Raw genomic sequence first — 8,622 nt, forward strand, 5'->3', positions numbered from 1 at the left:
CATCTCGGGCTTCCAGTTCCCCTTTCACCTGACCGACTATCAATCTTGAATTCGAGAATACTTCCACTACCTTTCCACCCATTTTCTGAACCATATTCATTCCCATCAACAAAGTTTCATATTCTGCTTCGTTGTTCGTAGCTAAGAATCCCAGCCTCAAGGACTTCTCAATGACGATCTTTTCGGGAGATAGCAAAACTAGCCCCACTCCTGCCCCCCGTTGGTTTGCTGCTCCGTCCATATATACTTTCCAGGATGAGGCGTCTTGTGTGGAGATCAGGCCAACCGACTTTTCATCCATGTCACGTTGCTTCATCTCAGCTTCTTCTGGGAGTTCAGTGAACTCGGCTACTAGATCGGCAAGGATCTGGCCTTTCACGGAGGTGCGAGGCATGTACTTGATGTCGAAAGCCCCTAAGATCGTGCCCCACTTAGCAATCCTCCCCGTATAATCTACGCTTCTAAGTATAGACTTGAGCAGTAGCTGAGTTAGAACTACTACAGTGTGTGCATTTTTCAAATCAAAGGGCATCACTTTATAATGATAGTTTCCAATGGGGGTGACAAAAGCTGTCTTCTCTTGATCATCCAATGCTAATGGTATTTGGTGATATCCTTGGAAAGCATCCAAAAAACTCATCCGAGGATGACCAACTGTTGCATCCACCAACTGGTCAATCCTCGGCATAGGAAAAGGATCCTTGGGACAAGCCTTATTGAGGTCCGTGAAGTCCACGCACACCCGCCACTTCCCAGTCTTCTTTTTCACCACCACTGTGTTGGCTAACCATTGAGGGTAAAAAACTCCTTGATAGCCTCGGCTTGCTTGAGCTTGGCCACCTCACTTCTGACAGCTTCGGCGTGCTCTTTTGATGGGCGCCGAGGTGGTTGTCTCTTCGAAATAATGGAAGGATTCACATTGAGTTGATGACAAATGAAACTCGGATCTATACCCAGGGCTTCATATGGGCTCCATGCGAGCACATCGACATTTTCTCTGAGGGATTCCACCAATTGCTCCTTCTCTCGTGAAGGCAGTTTAGCTCCAACCTGGAAGAATTTCTTCAGATCATCAGCAACAATTACCCTCTCCAGATCTTCGCATTTTTCCTCATCGGCTGATCCATTTAAGGGTAATGCTGGGGCTTTTGATTGCTATAAACCATTATCGGCGGTTGTCGAGGTCTCCGCCTCTGGCCAATGTTAGATAACCGCTACCAAGCATTGCTGGGCTGTAGCCTGACTTCCTACTATCTCCAAAGCTTGGCCTCCGGATGGGTACTTTACCTTCTGGTGTAGAGTAGAGGAGACTGCCCCCAGGGTATGAAGCCAAGGTCTGCCCATAATAGCCGTGTATGGAGAAAAAACATCTACAACGATGAAGTCCACCTCCACCACATCCTTACCGGTTTGCACAGGTAACCTGATTTGACCTTTTGGGATGACTATTCTTCCCTCAAAACTCACTAGAGGGGAACTGTAGGCTACCAAGTGCTTAGGCTTCAAACCTAGCCCCTTGTACAAGTCAGGGTACATTATATTAGCAGCATTGCCCTGGTCAACCATTACTCTTCTCACATCGTACCCGCCAATTCTCAGTGTGACCATCAGAGCATCATCATGTGGCTATATGGTTCCAACCTTGTCTTCATCTGAAAAGCCCAAAACCAATGAGATGTCCATCCTGGCTCTTTTAGACATTGAGCTATACTCCTCGGCTGGAGATCTGGATACTGATAGTACCCTGGAACGACAAGATCTAGTCCTCCCCGGGGCAACAAAAATAACGTTTATTGTGCCAAGGGGGAGTCTTGAAGAAGCATCTCCCCGCATCTCCGAGCCTGCTCAGCTTACCCGACCATTGGAGTGGTGCAAGAGTTGCTTTAACTTCCCTTCTCGGACTAGTTGTTCCAGATGGTCCCATAAATTCCTACAATCCTCAATTGTGTGTCCATGATCTTGATGATAGTGGCAATAAAGACTCTGGTTGCATCTCGTAGGCTCTCCTGCCATCTTGTTGGGCCATTTAAAAAATGGTTCATTCTTGATCTTCTCCAGTACCTGTTGCACCGGCTCTCGAAACATAGCATTAACCACCTGGGTGTTGGCAGAACTTGACTGCCCAACAAAGTCTTTCCGAGGTCGGTTATTGTTGTACCAGTCCGACCTGAAATCCCTCCTCTCCTAAGGGATTACCTTAGCCTTTCCTTTTCTCTGCAGTTGGTCTTCTTCTACTCTTCTATACTTGTCAATCTGATCCATCAATTAGTGTACACTAGTAACAGGTTTACCAATTAGAGATTTTCTGAAATCATGCACGGCTGGAAGACCGGCCTTGAAAGTACTTATAGCCACATCATCATGCTCTCCCTCTATCTCATTAAATATTTCCCAGTATCTATCCGAATAAATTTTAAGAGTCTCACCCTCTCGCATGGACATAGACAACAAGGATCCCAAAGGCCGAGGAACCCTGCTGCAAGTAATAAAGCAAGCGCCAAAAGCCCGGGTGAGTTTTCTAAAGGAATCGATAGAGTTAGCCCTTAAACCGTTGAACCATCTCATCGCCACTGGACCCAAGCTTGATGGAAAGACCTTACACATCAAGGCCTCATCTTTGGAGTAAATAGCCATCATTTGGTTGAAATGGCTAACGTGTTCAATCGGGTCTGTCCGACCATTATATATGGTGAATGTAGGCTGATGAAATCGCCGAGGAAGACTCGCATCCTCTATATTCCTTATGAAGGGTGATTTGGAGACTTGGCTTAGCGCTTTGTTCATGGTGTTGTTCCCCAAGCCTCTGCAAAGCGGACTTTTGTACCTACGTCAGTGGTGGTGCTCCTCTTCATAGGAAAAGTCTCGCTAGGCGGAGTTCTGGACCTCCGTCTATAACTAACACCATCTGTCTCATCGGAAGACGGTTCGAAGCTAGGCGGGGAACATTTTCACCGAGTGTGATGCAACTCTCTTTTCAACTCATCAATTTCACGTTGCATGTCCCTGTCATTCTTTGCATAGGAGACATGACTCTTCCCTCGAGACTGGCTTTTGCTGGTATGAGTTGTACGCACACTTCCCTCACGGCCCTCTCTCCCCTCGAGGCTCCGGTGTGGATTGCCACATTGGGAACCCCTCGACTCTGCTTGGTGTTGATCAGCGTCTATCTAGTGCAGCCCTACTGCTGCCTGGTATGGACCTACTTCCTCCATCGTGAACATTGTAACCGAATTTCCTTTGGCCTAGATCAAGCTCTTCCCACAGACGGCGCCAATTGTAGGGACTGGATTTAGATTGATCCCAAAACCGGATTAGGCTCAAACCCCCGTGGCCCAAACAATGAATTTATAGAGCCTGGATAGAAGAACTAGATTTATCCCAGAAGAAAAAAAAAATTAGACTTAACAATTCAAGACGGTTTGACACAAATAAGATTAGAGAATTTATCCTCGGAACAAATTAAGTAATTTGTTTCATATGGTTTTCTTCAAAATAAAATTATACAAGAGTTCCAATCTCCCCTCTCAGTGCATTCTTCCGGGTTATATACTGCAATCTTGGTGTCATCCTTACCACACACGTGTAGGTTAGATTCGGGGGATTCTTTCTTGTCACATCCAACACTTCCTAGAACCATCAACCAGTAGTTGTAAGGCTACTTGATCACTATTCAGACATCACTTCCACATTCATGCGGCTAGAGAGTTGGTTGAGAGACAATTAATGTGCAAGTAGCAGCTTTTGAAGATATTTGTCTACCTTTTTATTCTTATCCCTGGTCCAATGTCCTACCCTTAGTTGTGATGTAACTCCGAAGTAAGTCCGTGATGATAAGGCATTCAGATTCACCTTGGACACATGTTGCCGAAAAGGTTTTTGTCTTCGGACAATTATTGGGCCCTATCTCATATTGTCTCTACTCCTCTCTCCATTTTATTCCCCTTATGACCTTATTTGGGCCTCCTCGGATAGGGACATAGGCCCAGTTAATACTGCTTTAACGATACTTCTTAATTAACTGGTCCCCACAATCTATATATAAAAAAAGCAAATGCCTTGAAGCTACAGTATTTTTGGTTTGTTCAACTTGCAATGTTTCACTGGCTGTTTTTTTTTTTTTTTTTTTTTTATGCATAAAGCTAGAGTAGTTTTGCTATATTATTTTTGGTTTATTCAATTCGCAATGTTTCACAAAATAATAAAATATTAACACAGCAAATTGGCACAATATTTTCACAATTGTTGAGGTGTTAATTTCTTATCGGTCAAAATAAAATAATAAAATATCATACTGAAACCAACCACGACTAAAAATAAAGTTATTGTGCAAAACAAGTGTTACATTCACAATATTTTTCATAACACTTTCATATAGGTGGTAAATTGTTATTGGTTCTAATTTAAACTTGCTAATGAAATAACTTTTTTGCTCACCAATAACTTTATTGTTGCTTTTACATAAAGAAGTTTTTCAAAATTAAAATTAATAAAATCATATCTAGTTAAGATCAACAATGTTCCAAGAAAGATTAAGTGGAATGGTTATATTATCGATTGAAAATGAAATATTAGAAGATTTGAATACAAAAATTTAATTAGTCAATTTGCATCTTAAAAGACAAGAAAGATAGATTTTAAATGAAATATATTAAAATATAAAAATATTAAATAAATATTGATTTAATTAATACATAAATATAAAAAATGTCTCATTTTAGTTCTCGCCTAAGATCTCAAAATGTTTAGAGCCAGCTTGAGCAAGTTGTACTCAAATACACACGAAACTTCCTAATTTCTATTAAAAAAAAGTTAAAAATAATCCAGATTGTTCGAATTTTTTAAACTAAATATATATTAGATTTTTTTAGTGAACTCTCAATTGTTAAATACGTTTCTCCCAAAAAAAAATAAATAAATAAATAAACACAATTGAGATTGTTGTTGAAATTAAAATATGCAACTATTTATGTGTGATACCACTCAAACTAGGTATGGTCTTTTTTATTTTTGCGTGGCTGGAATAGGTATAGACATAGTCATTAATTATGTCTAAAATATGGTAACAAAAATCAACATTAGCTGCTGAGCTGCACTGTTTCTCATGAAAAATCTAGAAGGGAAAGAAGAATAACTATAAACAGTGTGCATCAATAGATTCAATTCAATACTATTCATGATTGACAGAAGGCTCACAGGTAACATGGATATTTTGCAAATTTTTATATTATCCACTTATCCTTTTACGTTCTGCGTCAGACATGACATCAAAAGTTCATACTTCTTTCGTTTCTTGTTGACTTCTGGTGTAAACTATGTGAGTTTGATTTTCAGTCATGTTGTCGGTGAAGTTAGGTCGGCATACATTGATTTTCTTTGTTTTGCTTTTGTTTATTTTTTAAAGGTTTTTACGATGAACACGGAAGCTTTATTAAACAAATATATATATATATATATAGGGTGTGTTTGAATAGAACTTATTTTGCTGAAACTGAAAACTAAAAACTGAAAACACTGTAGCAAAATAATTTTTAAATGTGTGAATAGTATTGTGGGACCCATTTTTAGTGAAAAAGTTGATAAAAAGTGGAGTTTGTGGGACCGTGAACAATGTATAAATACACTGTTCACCAGAGAATGGGTCAACCATTGCGGCTGAAAAGGCAAAAAAAAAAAAAAAAAAAAGAAGAAAGGAAGGAGGAAACGCAGACACAGCAAATAAAAGTGCTATCCAAACTAGCACATATATTAAGGGTCTGTTTGGATAGAACTTATTTTGCTGAAACTTAAAACTGAAAACTGAAAACACTGTAGCAAAATAATTTTTAAATGTGTAAATAGTGCTGTGGGACCCATTTTTAATGAAAAAGTTGATAAAAAGTGTAATTTGTGGGTCCGTGAACAGTGCATATGTGCACTGTTCACAGCAGAAAGTCAACAATTGCGGTTACTGTTCATTGAACAGTAACCGCAATACTCCAAATGAAAACGCGTGAAAAAAAAAAAAAAAAAAAAAAAAAACAGAAACGCAACGCAAACGCAAAAAGCTGGATCCAAACCCAGCCTAAGTGTGTGTTTGGATAGAACTTATTTTGCTGAAACTGAAAACTGAAAACACTGTAGCAAAATAATTTTTAAATGTGTGAATAGTATCGTGGGACCCATTTTTAATGAAAAAATTGATAAAAAATGAAATTTGTGGGTCCGTGAACAGTGCACAAATGCACTGTTCACGTAAAACTGGTCAAATGTTGCGGCTACTGTTTATGTACAGTATATGAACAGTAGCCGCTTGTGAGGGAGAAAACGCGTGAACAAAAAAAAAAAAAAAAAGGAGAAAACGTAGAAAGTAAAACGCAACGCAAACGCGAATACAAACACACCCAACTCGAGGAAAACTTGAATCGTGAATGACTTGGATATATATCTATATATATCAATTGAGTTACAAAATTTTTGAAGCATTATTAATTATTGGCTCCAAATATATTTGGAGTTATTTTTTCCAACCAATGATGAGGAAAACTATAATACTAACCATGTTTATTATTTAAATAAGTTACGTAATTATAAAAAATGTCATAGGATCAAAATTACATATGAATAGTCTCTTCAATTACCATATAACAGGTTGAAGTAAGGTAATCCTAAACATGTTTGAAAAAAAAAATATATATATATATATATATATATATATCCATTAATTAGAGTATGATGTTACGGTTTGTGTTTCACTTTCATTGCTTAATGTCCAAGATAATATATACAATTGAAAATACCAAAAGAAGTAAAGATCTCTCTCTCTCTCTCTCTCTCTCTCTCTCTCTCTCTCTCTCTCTCTCTATATATATATATATATATATATATATCAATAATAATTAACCTGTACTCACAGTTAACTAAAAAGAAAAATGAATGACATGACTAAGTTACTAATAAGGATTAATTTGGAAGTCATAATTTTTTTTTTTTTTACAAGAAAGAATTTCTATTATAATCTAATCTAAGTATATATGTGTGTGAAGCTCCCTCCTGGAGACTTGAACTCCAGTCCTTACCCCCCATACTCCACAAACACTTGTACTTATTGAGTGACCATTGCACTAAGGGCGTGCAGTGGTAATTCGAAAGTGATAATTGAAGCTTCCCATTTATATGCAAATGACTGTATCCAGGGGTGGAGTGCCCCCGCGGGGGGGGGGGGGAACTACTGACTCATCCCAAAAAATCCTTTAGTTATTTCTGTTTTAAGTAGTTGCCTACCTAACATTGTGAAAAAACAAAATAAAAAAACTCCCACTCCAGAAAAACAGGCCTGGCACCAATATAAAAAAAAGAAAAAAGCTTGCCTCACGTATCAAAGCTTATGACTTTTTCACAAACTTAACGGCCAAAATAGGGATTTGCCCATTTTTCACAAACTTTCCAGCAAAATGCTCCATGTCTGAAGCTATTTAGAGAAATGTCCTTGTTTTGAAACTCGAGTTATAACAAACTGAAAATTAAAAAAAAAAAAAAAAAAAAAATTGTGGAACTCGAGTTCCTTGAAAATATTCAAGTTTTTTTTTTTTTTTTCTAGGTTCAATTTCGCTGTAACTCGATTGTCCAAAAATCGAGTTTTACATTTGAAACTCGATTTTTAGTTTCAAAATAGGGGCATATCGTTAAATAGTTTCAGACATGAGGCATTTTGTTGGAAAGTTTGTGAGAAATGGGTAAAACTCTATTTTGGCCCAATAGTATGTATCTATGTATATATTGGGTTGGGGGCCCAATCTGAGGACATTAAGTAGTCCGAGGACGGGTAAAACACTGTTATGGGAGTTCATGTTAGTGAATGAAAATGTGAGGTTTGGTCATAAGAGTCCAAGAAGGTGGTCCGAGGATGAATGCCTCCTCGGTTGAGCAATGCCAAGGTCCGACAGTGTGGTCTGCCATCTAGGACAACGTTCCAGGAGGTTCTGTTGATAAGGACAAGCATCCTAGAAGCACAAGCATCCTAGAAGCACAAGACAGAAGGAAGCCATATAATATTTAAAAGAAAGCTGCTACCATCTCATTGAATGCTCTGTAGCTAACTCTCTGGCCGCATTAATGAGGAAGTGATACCTGAACAGTAATTTTCAACCTCATAGCTACTCCCCAAAGATTTCAGGAATGTGCTGATAGGACAAGGATCAACACCAATAATCTAATCTACACGTGGAGGATAGAGATGAAAGAAGGAAGATAGTACAAAATAGAAAGAAGACCCTAAGGGAAAGGGGTCGGGAAATTAAGAGAAAAACATTGTAGCAACAAGAACTGTGCTTGTAACCAAATTCAAGAAATATATACAAGAACTGATCTCTTCGGATTGTGTCGAGGTCGATTTTCTTTAGATAAAACCAGTCTATCTTTGCTTTATTGTAATTTGGATCCATTATAATTGTTACCTAATTCATTAGAGTCTAGTTTTCGAACCCACTCTCTACAAATTCATTATATTGGGTTTTTTGGGCCTAGATTCTTTCTACCTTTTGGGCTTAGGAACCAAATTGTGTCCTTACAATTGGCACCATCTGTGGGAATTTCTTGTGTTGTAGTGAGTTTAACGTTTAATTATGGTAGGTTCAGGCCTGAATC

Source organism: Quercus lobata, chromosome 8, assembly GCF_001633185.2.
Source record: "Quercus lobata isolate SW786 chromosome 8, ValleyOak3.0 Primary Assembly, whole genome shotgun sequence".
Classification (NCBI taxonomy): Eukaryota; Viridiplantae; Streptophyta; class Magnoliopsida; order Fagales; family Fagaceae; genus Quercus; species Quercus lobata.